Raw genomic sequence first — 16770 nt, 5'->3', positions numbered from 1 at the left:
TAATGATATGGCTCAGGGTTAGGAGCACTCCCTGCTCTTGCAGAGGATCCAGGTTTGGTTCTCAGCACCTACACACACGGCAGCTCACAATCACCAGGAACTCCAGCTGCAGGGCATCCGATGCCTTTCACATTCCTCTGGAACCAGGTAGGTACATGGTGAATAAACATGCATATGTACAAAAATAAAATACATAAATCATATAGAATATAATATATAAATATATACAAATATTTAAAACAATGACTCGAGGAAAAACGAAACAATGGCTGAAGCTGTCATTCAGTTGGTTACCTAGTAGTTGGTTACCTAGCAAGAACGGGTTTGATCCCAGCATCCCAGGCTATGTGTAGAAACCCTGTCTCAAACAAACAAACAAACAAAGAGTGCTTGCTGCTTTTACAGAAGACCCAAGTTAGGTTTCCAGCACCCAAATATTTGGAGCTCCAGTTCCAGAGGCTCTGACACCCTTTCCTGGCTTCCAGGAGAACACTATGCCACACACAGCACAGGCATAGTTTGGATTTTTTATTGTTTTGGTATTTTTGTTTCTCTATGTATCCCTGACTGTCCTGGAACTCACTTTGTAGACCTAGCTTTTGTAAACCAGGCTGGTCTTGAACGCACAGAGATCTGCTTCCTGTGTCTCTCACACTGAGAGGCATGACACTGTCTTAAATGCATAAGCAGAGGGAAAGAGGCAGTAGCAGACCAGAGACCCAGATTTGAGTCCATCTTCATCACTGAAAAGAGAAACAGTAAGGTCACTAGGTCACACGCCATTATTTAGTGGTGAGGAGATGCTGGGAGTGAGGAAGAAAGTTCCAGCAATCATCTAGTTGTCTGGGAAACATAGGTGGCTTGGAAGAAGGAATGCCAAAGGATTGTATGTCTGTTGTGTGTGCCCAGGTCCTTTACAACAAGCAGAATTTCCAGGAGCAGAGGAACAAGGGGCAAGCTGGGTGTGGTGCTGGGGGCAATGATGAGAATCAGAGAGCCATCCATATGGAAATTCTAAGGTGTCTACTCTCTGGCTCCTTTTCTCAGATGTGGGGATGGAAGCCAAGGGCTCCATTACATTAACCACTTTGGCATTTGTGACTCTGCTGCAGGAAGAGACTTCAGCTGGGCGGTGGTTGTCACACCTTTAATCCCAGCACTCGGGAGGATTCCCCATGTAGGCCAACCTGGTCTGCAGAACTAGTTTCAGGGCAGCCAAAACTACACATGGAAATGCTATCTTTAAACAAAGAAAGAAACTCCAGGACTACTTGGTTTATGATGAAGGCAAAATGGAGAGTTTTATCAGAATGTTTTTAGTTTTACCTATTTTTAAAATTTTTTTCTAGACAAGGTTTCTCTGTGTAGTCCTGGCTATACTGGAACTCACTCTATAGAACAGGTTGGACTTGAAAACAGAATCCAGGGGCTGGAGAGATGGTTCAGTGGTTAAGAGCATTGCCTGCTTTTCCAAAGGTCCTGAGTTCAATTCCCAGCAACCACACGGTGGTTAACAACCATCTGTAATGAGGTATGGTGCCCTCTTCTGGCCTGTAAGCATAATGCAGACAGAATATTGTATACATAATAAATAAATAAATATTTAAAAAGAAAGAAAGAAAGAAAACAGAATCCATTCCTCTTCTGCATACAAGAAATGCATCTCAACCTCAAACACAGACATCATCTCAGAGTAAAAGGTTGGGAAAAAAAATACGCCAATCAAATGGACCTAAGAAACAAGCAGGTGTAGCTATCCTAATATCTAACAAAATAGACTTCAAGCTAAAATTAGTCAAAAGAGACAAAAAAGGACATTTCATATTAGTAACAGGAAAAATCCATCAAGAGGAAATTTCAATACTGAACATCTATGCCCCAAATACAAGGGCACCCTCATATGTCAAAGAAACACTTCTAAAGCTTAAACCATATATTAAACCCCACACACTAATAATGGGAGAAGTAACACTGCCCTCTCACCACTGGACAGGTCAATCAGACAAAAAAATGAACAGAGAAATAAGAGAACTAACAGATATTATGACTCAAATGGACTTAATAGACATCTATAGAATAGTCCATCCAAACAGAAAAGAATATACCTTCTTCTCAGCACCTCATGAAACCTTCTCAAAAATTGATCACATACTCAGTAACAAAATAAACCTCAACAAATACAAAAAAAAAACTGGAATAACCTAATGTGCCTTATCAGATCACCATGGTTTAAAATTAGAAGTCAACATCAAGGGCTGGAGAGATGGTTCAGTGGTTAAGAGCATTGCCTGCTCTTCCAAAGGTCCTGAGTTCAATTCCCGGCAACCACGTGGTGGCTCACAACCATCTGTAATGAGGTCTGGTGCCCTCTTCTGGCCTGTAGACATACACACAGACAGAATGTTGTATACATAATAAATAAATAAATATTTTTTAAAAAAAGAAGTCAACAGCAATACTAATTCCACATGAAAAGTAAACAATGCTCACCTGAATCATCAATGGGTCAAGGAAGAAATAAAGGGGGAAATTAAAGACCTCCTAAAATTCAGTGAAAATGACACACAACATACCCAAATTTATGGGACACAATGAAAGCAGTGTTAAGAGGCAAGTTCATAGCACTAAATGCCTACATAAAGAAGCTGGAAAAATCCCACACTAGTGAATTAACAGAACATTTGAAAACTTTAGAACAAAAAGAAGCAAACTCACCTAAGAGAACTAGGCAGCAGGAAATAGTCAAATTGAGAGCTGAAATCAACAAAATCGAAATAAAGAAAACAATACAAAGAATCAATGAAACAAAGAGTTGGTTCTTCAAGAAAATCAACACAATAGACAAACCTTTATCCAAACTAACCAAAAGGCAGAGAGAGAACATCCAATTTAACAAAATCAGAAATGAAAAGGGGGACATAACAACAGACACGGAAGAAACACAGAGAATCATCAGGTCATATTTTGAAAACCTGTACTCCACAAAATTGGAAAACTTAAAGGAAATGGACAACTTTCCGGATAAATATCACTTACCAAAATTAAATTAAGATTAGATAAGCAAATTAAACAAACCTATAGCTGCTGAAGAAATAGAAACAGTCATCAAAAGTCTCCCAACCAAACAAAGCCCAGGACCAGATGGTTTCAGCTCAGAATTCTACAAGACTTTTAAAGAAGAACTAATACCGATACACCTCAAATTATTCCACACAATAGAAACAGAGGGAACATTGCCAAACTCTTTTTATGAGGCTACAATTACCCTGTTACCCAAACCACAGAAAGACATTACTAAGAAAGAAAATTACAGACCAATCTCACTCATGAACATTGATACAAAAATATTAAATAAAATACTAGCAAATCGGGGGCTGGAGAGATGGCTCAGTGGTTAAGAGCATTGCCTGCTCTTCCAAAGGTCCTGAGTTCAATTCCCGGCAACCACATGGTGGCTCACAACCATCTGTAATGAGGTCCTGGTGCCCTCTTCTGGCCTGCAGACATACACACAGACAGAATATTGTATACATAATAAATAAATAAATATTTAAAAAAAATACTAGCAAATCGAATCCAAGAACACATCAGAACCATCATCTACAATGACTAAATCTGCTTCATCCTACAGACGCAGGAATGGTTCAACATATGAAAATCTGTCAACATAATCCACCATATAAACAAGCTGAAAAATAAAAACCACATGATCATCTCATTAGGCGCCGAAAAAAACATTTGACAAAATACAACATTCCTTCATGATAAAGGTCTTGGAGAGAGCAGGGATACAAGGAACATACCTAAACATAATTAAGGCAATATACAGCAAGCCAACACTCAACATCAAACTAAATGGAGAGAAACTCCCAGCGATTCCACTGAAACCAGGAACAAGACAAGGTTGTCCACTCTCTCCATACCTATTCAGTATTCTTGGGGTCCTAGCTAGAGCAATAAGACACCAAAGGGAGATCAAGAGGATACAAATTGGAAAAGAAGAAGTCAAACTCTCACTGTTTGCTGATGATATGATAGTTTACTTAAATGATCCCAAAAATTCTACCAAGGAACTTCTACAACTCATAAACACTTTCAGCAACGTAGCAGCATACAAGATTAACTCAAAAAAAAAAATCAGTAGCCCTCCTGTACACAGATGATAAAAGGGCTGGGGAAGAAATCAGAGAATCAACACCCTTCACAATAGCCACAAATAGCATAAAGTATCTCGGAGTAAATATAACCAAACAGGTGGAAGACTTGTATGACAAGAACTTTAAATCTTTGAAGAAAAAAATTGAAGAAGACACCAGAAAGTGGAAAGACCTCCCTTGCTCTTGGGTAGGCAGAATTAACAGTAAAAATGGCAATCTTACCAAAAGCAATCTACAGATTCAATGCAATGCCCATCAAAATCCCAGAAAAATTCTTCAAAGAACGGTACTCAACTTCATTTGGAAAAGCAAAAAAAAAAAAAAAAAACAAAAAAAAAAAAACCAAGGATAGCCGAAACAATCCTGTACAATAAAAAAAACTTCTAGAGGCAACACAATCCCTGACTTCAAACTCTACTACAGAGCTACAGTACTGAAAACAGCCTGGTATTAGCATAAGAACAGACAGGAGGACCCATGGAACAGAATAGAAGACATGGATATCAATCCACACATCTTCGAACACCTGATCTTTGATAAAGAACCAAAAAATATCAAATGAGAAAAAGAAGGCATATTTAACAAGTGGTGCTGGCATAACTGGATATCAACACGCAGAAGAATGAAAATAGACCCATATCTACCACCATGCACAAAACTCAAGTCCAAATGGATCAAAGACCTCACCATAAAGCCAGCCACACTGAACCTTATTGAAGAGAAAGTGAGAAGTACACTTGAACGCATTGGCACAGGGAACCACTTTCTAAATAGAATCCCAGGAGCACAGGCACTGAGAGAAACAATTAATAAATGGGACCTCCTGAAACTGAAAAGCTTCTGTAAAGCAAAGGATATGGCCAACAAGACAAAACAACAGCCTACAGAATGGGGAAAGATCTATACTAACCCCACATCAGACAGAGGTCTGATCTCCAAAATATACAAAGAACTCAAGAAATTGGACACCAAAAGAACACATAATCCAATTAAAAAAAATAGAGCACAGACCTAAACAGAGAACTCTCAACAGAGGAATCTAAAATGGCTGAAAGACAATTAAGGAAATGGTCAACGTCATTAGAGAAATGCAAATCAAAACAACTCTGAGATTCCATCTTATACCTGTAAGAATGGCCAAGATCAAAAACACTGGGCTGGAGAGATGGCTCAGAGGTTAAGAGCATTGCCTGCTCTTCCAAAGGTCCTGAGTTCAATTCCCAGCAACCACATGGTGGCTCACAACCATCTGTAATGGGGTCTGGTGCTCTCTTCTGGCCTGCAGGCATACACACAGACAGAATATTGTATACATAATAAATAAATAAATATTAAAAAAAGAGAGAGACTTTGAAAAAAAAAGATCAAAAACACTGATGACAACTTATGCTGGAGAGGTTTTGTGTGGTAAAGGGAACACTTCTGCATTGCTGGTGGGAATGCAAGCTGGTGTGTAGCCCCTCTGGATGTCAGTGTGGCAATTTCTCAGAAAATTAGGAAACAACCTTCCTCAAGACCCAGTAATACCACTTTTGGGTATATATTCAATGGATGCTCAATTGTGCCACAAAGACATGTACTCACCTATGTTCATAGCAGCTTTGTTTGTCATAGCCAGAACCTGGAAACAACCTAAATGCCCCTCGACTAAATAATGGATAAGAAAAATGTGGTACATTTACACAATGGAGTACTACACAGCAGAAAAAATAACGACAGCTTGAATTTTGCAGGAAAATGGATGGAGCTAGAAAACATTATTTCAGTGAAGTAACTCAGACAGACACAAAAAGACAATTATCACCTGTACTCACTCATAGGTGGTTTTTAAACATAAAGCAAAGAAAGCCAGCCCACAAACCACAATCCCAGAGAACTTAGACAACAGTGAGGACACTAAGAGAGACTTACATAGATCTAATCTACATGGGAAGTAGAAAGTAGAAAAAGACAAGATCTCTGACTAAATTGGGAACATGGGGACCTTGGGGGAGGGTTGAAGGGAGGAGGGGAGAGACAGGGAGGGGAGCAGAGAAAAATGTAGAGCTCAATAAATATCAATAAAATAAAAAAATACCCAAAACATAACAAACAAACAAAAAAAGAAAGCCAAAGGTGCTGGAGAACCGTAGTCTGCAATGTGGAAACGCTGGAACTTCATCCAGCAGCACTGACTGCCATACGGTCCATGCCATAAGTCATGCTTGGCAAAGGCAGTACAAGTAGTGCTCAGTGTGCGTCACGTAGCACAGCTGTCGCAGGAAGAAGTGTCATCTAAATCTTTCAGGAGCCACGAGATGTGGGTGTGCTCATCATCGTCTTGGAGGTTCCCTGAGTCCTTTGGGAAGTAGTTCATGGAGGTGGGGGCCAGGCACAATCTCATAATGTACCCTAAACAGTACAAGTGACAGGATTCTGGCCAAGGGAGATCTGTTTCTTGGCAATGTTGGGCTGGTGCTGTTTGTTCTTTGATTTTTTTCAAGACAGGTTTCTCTGTGTAGTCCTGGCTGTTCTGAAACACACTACATAGAGCAGACTGTTCTGGAACTCACAGAGATCTGCCTGCCTCTGCCTGCCTCCTGAGTGCTGCCATCAAAGGTGTGAGCCAGCACCATCTGGCTCAGTGTTGTTTTTAAAGTCCTATTTATTCTTTCAACTTGGCATGAAGATGAAAGGTGGATACCATGTGTGCAAGTTCCAAGTTAATTCCCTGTGTGGGTAACAAAGGTTTCTGCCTCTAAAAAGCAAACATCACAACCAGTAAGCATCGATACTCTCTGATAATGGAATGTCAGTCAAGTTCGAGGACAGGCTCCAAAAGCTACAGAGAAACCCTGTCTCGAAAACAGACAAACAAACAACAAAACAAACAGCAACAAAACCCAAACTTTGTTGGGAAAAACCTGGAAAATCACAGTATTCCTGATAGAGAATTTCATTTGGCACTGTCCCTTTGGAAACTTAATTAAGATGTTTTAGGATATGGAAATCAACTTGCTAAGGTGTAAATTGGAGAATAAAGAAGCCCTTGGCTGAGGGAAAGAAGTCAGTCTGCGGCGTGAGGCTGAGTGCCCCTACCGTTGGAAAGGCTACAATCATCCTTAGAGTGCCTCTGTCCTCTTCCCAAGGACCTGAATGAACCACACCCATCCCACCACAGGTAAGCTTTTCCAGATGGGTTGGTTCATGAGCTTGCCAGACTAGGCAGGGAGCAGTCTTCAATGAAATTATTATTTTTCTATCTGAGACACAGTTTTTCAGTAGCTGTGGTCCCAGTCCTGGAACTCACTCACTCACTCTGTAGACCAGGCTGGTCTTGAATTTACAGAGATCTGTCTGCCTCTGCCTCCCAAGTGCTGGATGGGATTAAAGGCATGTGCCACCACTGCCTGGCGAGCTTCTATATTTAGTCACTCTCACTCGAGTAGCATTCTGCCGTGGTCACCTTACATTTGTTCATTCTACTAAAAGGTCAGGAAAGCAGTGAGCACAGAGGAGAAACAAATAAACAGAAACACAGCAATGAAACACCATCCAAAACCACCCAAACAGGCTGGACAGTGGGTGGTGCACACCTTTATTCCCAATGTTTGGGAGACAGAGGCAGGCAAGTATCTGTGAGTCTGAAGCCAGCATGGTCTACAGAGTGAGTTCCAGGACCTCCAGCGCTACACAGAAAAACCTTGTCTCGAAATACAAAACCAAACCAAAATGCAAACCCCAAACGACAAGCATAGAAAAAAAATCATCAGAGGATTCAAACACATCCAGATGGGGGAGATGGCTCAGTCAGTGCATCAGTTTGGTTTCTATCCCTGTGATAAAAACATTAGCTGGAAGCAACTGGGGTTGGGAGGGCTTATTTGGTATACACGTTATAGTCTGTGTTTCTGAGAGAAGCTAAGGTAAGAAGCTCAACATGGGGTCCAGGAGGCAGGGGCTGAATCAGAGCGCTGGCTGGAAAGCTGCTCACTGACTAACTTCTTCCGCTTGCCCAACTACCTCTCTCATGCAGCCCAGGACCACCCGCCTAGAAAAGGGATGGCTCTGCCAACCATGGGCTGCTCAATTGCCAATTCAGAAAATGCATCACAGAGATACTCACAGGCCAATTCGATGGAGGGAACTCCTCAACTGAGGGTTCCTCTTCCCAGGTGACTGGAGCTTGGTAAAACTGCAGCGCAGTGGGTAAAGGGGTGGCTGCCATGCCTGAGGAAGTGAATTTGATCCTTGCCTGCATGGGGGAAAGTGAGGCCTGATACCAACAAGCTGCCTTCTGACTTCCACATGAACACACTATTTATTGTACACTCAAGTGCACACGCACATTATATAAATACATGTGATATAAAAATTTCAAGGAAGACCTCTCTGAGTTCCAGCGGGGGAGTGGGAGAGCTCTTGCAGTTGAAAGCTGTAACTGGGGTGTAGCTGTTCATGAAGGCAGACTAGGTGAACCAAAAGGCAAAAGGGAGGGCATGTACGGTCATTGTCACCAGTGAGGAACGTGAGGAGAAAGGGGAACAGCCTGGCGACAGGGAAAGTTGGTTAGGGGCAAGAGGGAAAGGATGGCACATGGGGACTGCTGTGTCCATGCCCGGAGGAGGTGATGCAGGCAGGACGGCGGCAAACAGCACCTAGGTTTCTTACAAGGGGATGGCATGAACAAGGAGAGTGAAGGGAGCAGTTTACCACAGTGGCCAGCACCTTGTACTCAACAGCTCACAGCTAGGTGGCCCGGGCCCCAACAAAGGTGCACTTTTTCTGAGACTGGTTCTTTTTGTATGGTATACATTGATTCACATGTTCCACTTTGCACTTGGAGGCCAGAGGTCCATGTCTATTTGCTGTCGTCACCATTTCTTTGGTCTGTCTCACTAATCCTAGAGGAAGCTAATTCAGCTAGGTGGGCTGGCTAATGAGCCCAAGGGCTTCTCTGTCTCCACTTCCTCAGGCTTGATTTACAGGGCAGCACACCACTGCTCAGTTTTTTACATGCACGCAGCAGATAAGCAGCCCGAGTTCAAAGACGTAAAGATGGAAGGAGATAGTCCACTCTGTGAAGGTCTCTGAACTTTACACACACACACACACACACACACACACACACACACACACACACACACAGACAGAGAGAGAGAGAGAGAGAGAGAGACAGAGAGACACAGGCACTGAGAAAGACTGAGAGAAAATGCTAATTCAGTAATATCTGTCACAGCATTGTGGTGGTGGCACATGCCTTTAATCCCAGCACTAGGGTGGCAGAAGCAGGTGGATCTCTGTGAACTCAAGGCCAGCCTGGCCTACTAAATGAGTTCCATAACAGGCTCCAAAGTTACAGAGAAACCCTAACAAACAAACAAACAAACTAATATCTGCCCAGAGAGGCTGAGAATGTGACTCAGAAATTAAAAGCACTTGCTGCTCTTGCAAAGGGCCCAAGTTTGATTCTCAGCACCCACATGAAGGCTTACAACCATCTGTAACTCCAGTTCCAGAAGATTCAACACCCTCTTCTGACCTCATAGGGCACCCAGGGATGCACAGACATACATGCAGTCAAGCTAATCATACACATTAAAAATAAGCCTCAGGAAAGCCTTACTGCCACTTGGTGGCGCTGTCAGAACAGGTATGTCATTTTAGACAAGCCGTGGTTCCCTTCTGTGTCAGAAGCATCTTAGGTGTGTCTGGTTAAGATCTCAAACAACCTACAAATTGGCTTATTTATAAATTTTCCATCAATTTCAGCCTTTGGATGAGACAGATATCTAAAAACCGAGTTAAAACAAAACCGGACACCAACTCATGTTAACTATTATTTATTGGTATGATGGCAAAATAAATTCCTGTAGATACACAACGGATATGGAGAAGGGGCAGGGTGTTTTGAGAGTTTTGTTCTTTCATATCCTGTCTGGAGTTTGACTTTTTTGTGTGTGTTTGGTACTGGGGTCAGACCCAGGGCCTCCTGATGCTAACTAAGTAAGCACCCAACATCAAGGCAATCTAGTAACCCTCAGTAGCCTGATGCTAACTAAGTAAGCACCCAACATCAAGGCAATCTAGTAACCCTCAGTAGCCTGATGCCATGGCCTTGTCTGTAATCCAGCTATTTTAAAGTGGAGGCACAATCGTCAAGTTCAACGCCAGCCTAGGCATCACGGCAAAACTGCTTATCTTACATATACAAAAATGAGGGCCGGTGAGATGGCTCAGTAGCCAGTCGGCGTGAGTCTGAGCCTCTCGGCCTATAGCTGTTGAGACGGTCAGTGCGAAAACCGTGCACACGAGCAAGTTTTTCACTCCGGTTACAGTCAACGTACTGAGGCGGACCGGGGGAACGTGGAGCGTGCGCACGCGTAAGGACCTGGCGCAGTTAGAGGGCCCACCCTACTCCATTGCGTCACGTGATAACGGTCACTCGGAAAAACCGCCATTGGGAAAAAAAACAAAACAAAACATATGCGTCTCATCAGGTGATACAGGTCTACCAATAGGGACAATGAGACAAGAAACAACAACAAAAAGTCCCTGTCACATGACAAAAGCGGAGCCAGCCATTGTCATGTGACTCAGCAAACCCACGAGAAGAGGCCAGGCATTGACGTCACGCAGCTAGGCGCAGCCCCTGGGCTAACGTCACGTGATATGACCCCGCCTCCTCGAGCACATTCCGTCCCACCGCCCACTGGGGGCTGGGCCTAGGTCCGTCGCCCACGTGATGCGTGGGCGGGGCCCTAACAGTCACGTGGCCTCGCACCTCCCCGGCGCGCGCCCGCCCGCCGCTCGCCCCCGGCTCCTCCTCCTCTTCTCGCCATTGCAGTTGGGACTGGAGCAGTCCCTGCGAAAACCGCGTGGCCTTTTTTTTTTTTTTTTTTTGAGGGGGTTGTGAAGATTCGTGGGCAAGAGGGCGGTGGCGGCTGAGGTCGAGGGACCGGAACGCCGACAAGGTAAGCGGCAATGTGGCGTCTCCCGCCTCCGCCCCTCCCCCCCGTCCGTTCTCCCACTTGTCAGCGTAGGCTGGTTGAGGGAACGCTAGTGACAGGGCAGTTGCCATCCTGCCGAGCCTCCCCTCTGCACGGATCTTCCTCCTCTCGGCGTCTCGCTCCTTCCTCCTCCGGCCTCGCTCCCGCGCTTGGCCGTTACTCTCCCCCATTGTGCCGAGGAAACAAAATGGCGGCGGGAGTGCCCCTGTGCGCGCGCATCCGTGCTCCCCCTTCGTGGCCCCCTCGGCCTGGGCCTGGGCGCCACTCTCTGGGGGTGCGCAAGCACTGTGATATCCCCCGCTTCCCAGGCCGCTTACTTTGTCCTAGGCCGAGCTTTTGTCTGTTGCTTCGACCCTGCGCACGCGCGCACGTGTTGGTGCACACACCCCCTCACATCCCGGGCATCCCGGCGGGCGCAGAAGGGTCGATCCCCCTCCTTTACCCGCGTTCTCTCTTTGTTAAGCTACATCTCTGGCTTCCAGGAGCCTGCCAGGTCATCCCAGTTCCCAAGGCGGGAAACATATCTTCTTTGTCCTGAGCACGGTCCTCTCCTTAGACGATCGTTGAGGGAAGCATTTAATGGATTCATCGGGTCCTTAAAAGCCTAGATCTGTAGGTTACCTCCAGCTCGAGACCCAAACTTAAGACTGAGTTTCCCCTTCTTTGAGACCAGGTGATTTTCATTGATCATGTTTCCCAGGTTGTTCAGGCTCTGCCTCCAATCCCCAAAACGGTGATGTGGTGTTGCTGATCTGCAGGAGTAGCATGTTTGAAGTCTTTCGAACGTGCGTGCTTTAGATTTTCTTTATTAAAGTAGTTGAATGATGGGAATTCACCTCAGGTTATTCCACAATTCGGATAAGCTATTTGGAGTGTATAACGGTCTGTTTGATTCCCCCGTTATGTATCCCAACTGGGGAAGAGTAAGTCATCTCTTAGTAAAATTGCTGGTAAGTTGCTACTTAGGATACATGGTGGATCAGCAAGGAGGCCTCAGTTTCTGTGATATTCTTCTCTGTTGGGATTTGAGTATTCTAAATGTGTCTTTTTGGTTCAAAATTCTGTTCCATTTGAAATGTTCAGTATGATGATGTGTCCACAGGAAAAGGAGAGGTTCTATTCAAAGTTAGGGTTCATGTTTAGGAGACTTCCCCGCTGTCTTTCCCTCAGGTTTTTGCGGTGGAGACCCATTGTGGATTGACACTGTTGTTTGAGTGTGGCCTTCTGCCTGGGATAGATACTGCAATTATCCAGTCTGTGAACGAAGTGTGGGGAACCAGAGCCTCCTTCACAGCCGCAAAGGAGAATGGCCACTGGCAGGTGCTACTGCTCTTGTCTGGTAGAGCTGAGGGTCTTTGCCCTTTAGCTTGTATTGTGGGTAGCTGCTGGTCACTGGGGTTTGTGAATGGACTCTGCAGGTCCTGGAAGTCTGCAATCCTGATTGGAGGCTGCTGATTGGTGCGAGACCAGTCTTTGCAGCACTGAGCGCTCTATCGCATCAATCTGGTGGGGATCCCCTCCTTCTGGAGCTGAAAAGCGCCTGATTGTTTTCAGCTTTTCTGATGGATACCTGTAAGCAAAAGTTCCTTTGGCTTCTTTTAGTTCTGTTTTCTCGACTCATGTCACTGTGAATAAACTGTGCTTTACTTATTTTGTTCAAATTCTTCTGGTCTCAAAGCCCTACAAGAGTACTTGCTAAGACTTTTTTCCTCCCCCCCCCTTTTGATTTTTTTTTTTCTGATGCAGGGTTTCTCTGTGTACCCCTGGCTGTCCTGGAACTTACCCTGTAGACCAGGCTGATCTTGAATCAGAGATCAGCTGTCTCTACCTCCTGAAAGCTGGGGTTGAAGGCATGTGCCACTGACGCCTAGCTTTTCTTTCTTTTATGAAGTATTGTCTCACTGTGTATCCCAGGCTGGACTTGAACTTGGAATTCTTCTGCGTCAACCTTCTGAGGGCTGGGATTATATCTGTGTGCCGCCATACCAGACCCCCCCCCCCCCCCAGGATTTTGCTCTATGGAGAAGGCATCTAGTTATGGTCAGGATCTGTTGTGGGAGTAAGGTATAGATGTGAGTTAGACAAGTCTTTCTTTGGACAAGGTCCCACTGTGTGGCCTCTTAACCTTTGGAGATCTGCCTTTCTCTGCTTCTTGAGTGCTGGGATCAACGGTGTGTGTCACATCTGACCAGAAGTTCTTCTCTGGGCTCAGATAGCTTTCCTCGGCTTTCTCCCCACCTAGATGGAGTCTCACACTGAAGTCTAGACTGGTTGCAAAGTGCCTTAACCTGAGTACTGGGATTGCAGGCTGTGCCGAATGTCCTTTTTTAGTTCCTTGTTACTTTTCTTGTTCTGGGGGAATGATTCTTATCCTCAAGGAATGTAGATTTCTCTTTCTTTCTCTTGCCTGTGCTGCAACTTTTTTGGTTTTTTTTGAGACAAGGTTTCTCTGGAGCCCTGGTTGTCCTGGAATTTACTCTGTAGAGCAGGCTGGCCTCGAACTACAGAGATTCACCTGCCTCTGCCTCCCTAGTGCTGGGGTTAAAGGTGTGCGCCACCACTGCCCAGCTAACACACTGCTGCTACTTTTTTATTATAAGCTGTATATTTATTTGCTTAGAGTCAGGATCTGCTACATATTGTCAGTTCTTTGATTACTTGAGCTATTCTGTATCAATATATGTGGCCCATAAACCCACCCCCGCACCCCCACCTTTTCCTATGTAGTCATGTGTTAGCCAGCTTAGCCTAGCTTCAGCTCCTGATTTAGACTTTACAGTGGTGGGGCTGCCATCCTGCAGGTGATTAAGTGTTGTTTTTAACAAAATCTCAATTGCTCAATTTTACCAATAAAGATTTGGGAGAAAGACGCTAGAGTGAAGAGCCTGCTAGCTCAAGAGAGGCAGAGAAAGCACCCGACCCTCCTCAACCAGTGTCCTAGAAGCCCCTTTCTTCTCCCACACATTCTTAAACCAAACTCCTCAAACTGAATGTCCTTCCATTCTACTTCGTGTGCGTCCCCCATCCATCCTCCTGACTCAGTCTTACTCTGTGGTTTTTCCTTAATAATCCGGTTTACTCCCTATCATCTGGTTTCTTGCTCTGCCTCTTGACCTATGATTGACTTTATTTAATCCTGTTTACAATATTCAAACAGAAAGCACTTGGATTAAAGGTGTGTGATAAGGCTGAGCCATACCACAAGCAGAAACAGTTTTTTCCAGTAGATAATGCAGTCTCGGGGTTCACACTACGATCAAATATCATGCAACATTTTCCCCTTTTGGTCTAAATAAAAAGGAAAGGTTTGAACTCTAACATAGTAAAACTATTTACAATGTCTAGCTTGGTTATATTTGGCAGTTTTAGGATTTTTTTTTTAATTTTGATGTTCTGTAAAATGTGCATGTCTGTCTCATGAACTCAGCAATTTGAATATCCTGAGCAGTTTGTAGTCCGAAGCTGGTCTTTGGGCAGTGGTTGTCAGTTTAGTGGCAATCCTGGCTGGATACAGCACAACAGTCAACCCAAAGGTGTCCATTGTTTGCACAGAACCTGGCAGCATAAGAAGCATGAAGCAGGTTTGCCTAGTGGTTAGCATTACCACACTCAAGGTAGATTTGTCATTACAGGGCCCATCATCTTGTATCCTTCAAAGGTTACTGTTAGGAATGGTCACAGTTTATCGTAGAAAACTACAACATTTTTAGCAGATCTCTGAAAGGTTTGAGGACCACAATCTAGTAAGTACATCTGAGGTACATCAACTTGGTTCCTACTTACCTGCTTCAGACTCAAACCTGAAAACATGTTCAGGAAGCTAGATGAGGCTTATTTCTAGATTAGTCAGTATTCTGTATGACCATTAGTATTCCAGTAGAAAGTTTATATGAATATGATCTTACAGGTTTTGAGACCATATATACCTTAAGAAGTTTTAGAGAATCAAATGAAAACAAAAAGATTATGATGAGATTAGTGCCTGCTGGGAATTGAACTCAGGACCTCTGGAAGAGCAGCCAGTGCTCTTAACCTCTGAGCCATCTCTCCAGACCCCACCATCTTTAGTTTTTAATTGAACTGGTACTACATAAAAACCATTTGCCACTTAATATCTATAGAGGGCAGCAACTACAAACATTTGGGAATTTGCCATAAACTGGCCAGTCACAGGGCGGGAAGAAAAAAGAGAGTGCCCTCCTGGACTGTCCTGCCCCCAACTCCCCATGGTTATCTGAAGGGAAGGTTGTCTGTCAGAAAGGGTTAGCTCCCCAGGCAAGATGGTGGAATGGGTGCCAGTGTTAGCTAGTCTGCGATTACAAGCCAGAATTTCAGGACAGTTAGCTGGAGGTAGGTGATACTATTTGTTCATTTTACCCTTTTTTGGGGGATATTTTCTCTTGATGATCTTGATGATTCTTTGTCTAAAGATGTTTCACTTGTCCAGTGGTCTCTGGATTTCTTAGTTGAATGCAAAACCCCACCTCAACCCTATGTGCTAGTTTAATTTGCTTCTCCATTTCCCCTTAGTTTTTAGTGTGAGGGGCAAACTTTCAAATTTTTTTAAATCTGTAATCTATCATTCTTGCTGATTTATTCTGATTTTTTTTCCCTGTCAAAATTTAATACCCTAGCCGGGCAGTGGTGACACACACCTTTAATCCCAGCACTCGGGAGGCAGAGGCAGGCGGATCTCTGAGTTCGAGACCAGCCTAGTCTACAAGAACTAGTTCCAGGCCAGGCTCCAAAGCTACAGAGAAACGCTATCCCCCCCCCAAAAAAAAATCCTATAGTTTTATTAAACATGATGTCAATTTGTCCACTATTTCATTATTTTCAGATGTTTTATTTGTCTTCCTGTATGAACTACATAAAATTTGCTGTCTTTGCTCAGTTTTGCCATTTCCATTCATGCCTCTCATGACCAGATATATTTGCCATTTATCTGCCATTTAGTGGTTTTCCATTTTGATGTTCATATAACTAACTATACCTTTGTACATGGCACCATAAATTGGAACAAGTAGATATTTTTCTTTTGCTTTCCTAGTTGTTTGTCTTACAGCCAATAGTGCCATGCTAATTTTTGTGGATCCTTCCTCAATATTGGCCATTCCATTCCTCTGTCTATAGACTGCACTTTCCAGTTTTGGTTCAATCAGTGGTTGATGAACTATCAGTAAACCGTGGGTTAGCATTGATCCCCACAGTTAACCTCTCTTGAGGGGAGGGGTGAGCAGTTTAGGGTTGAAGATTATGGGCAACTGAGCTATTTCCTCAGGGTGGGAAGGCACAGACCCCTTTGCTTACCACATCCTGGTCACAATGAAATTCAGATAGGTACAAGTTCCACTAAACACCTTTCTTTCCATGGCTAAGCCTGTGAAATGGATTCAATCCATCATTTTACGGGGAGCTCTTATGACTGTAGGGTGGTTAGCAATGACTGAGTGAATATAGCTTTCTCCATGTCTAATAAAATGTTTGCATTTGTTTTTCTTTTTTACTTCTTTTGGGGGTGGTGGTGATCGAGATAGGGTTTCTCTGTGTAACAATCCTGGCTGCTGTCTGTCCTGGAACTCGATTTGTAGATCAGGCTGGCCTAACTCAACTGAGATCCACCT

General features: G+C 43.9%; 1 protein-coding gene across 11 annotated transcripts in view; it reads left to right on the top strand.

Annotated features, from left to right (window-relative positions):
- The first annotated feature begins 10936 nt into the window (after positions 1-10936).
- Ilf3 (interleukin enhancer binding factor 3) overlaps positions 10937-16770 on the top strand; it is a 42097-nt gene continuing 36263 nt past the window's right edge. For 5 of the 11 annotated variants that reach the window (XM_048446487.3, XM_048446486.3, XM_048446484.3 and 2 more), the window contains exon 1: positions 10939-11110. The gene's annotated coding sequence lies outside the window, so the exon portion shown is untranslated. Of the gene's footprint in view, positions 11111-16770 lie in introns of all 11 variants that reach the window. The other 6 variants (XM_048446492.3, XM_048446491.3, XM_048446485.3 and 3 more) reach the window with 4 other exon arrangements.

This window comes from Myodes glareolus, chromosome 4 (assembly GCF_982192425.1).
Source record: "Myodes glareolus chromosome 4, mMyoGla1.1, whole genome shotgun sequence".
NCBI classification, from domain to species: Eukaryota; Metazoa; Chordata; class Mammalia; order Rodentia; family Cricetidae; genus Myodes; species Myodes glareolus.
The sequence above is the reverse complement of the archived record's forward strand: the minus strand, read 5'-3'. Positions and strand labels throughout refer to the sequence as shown.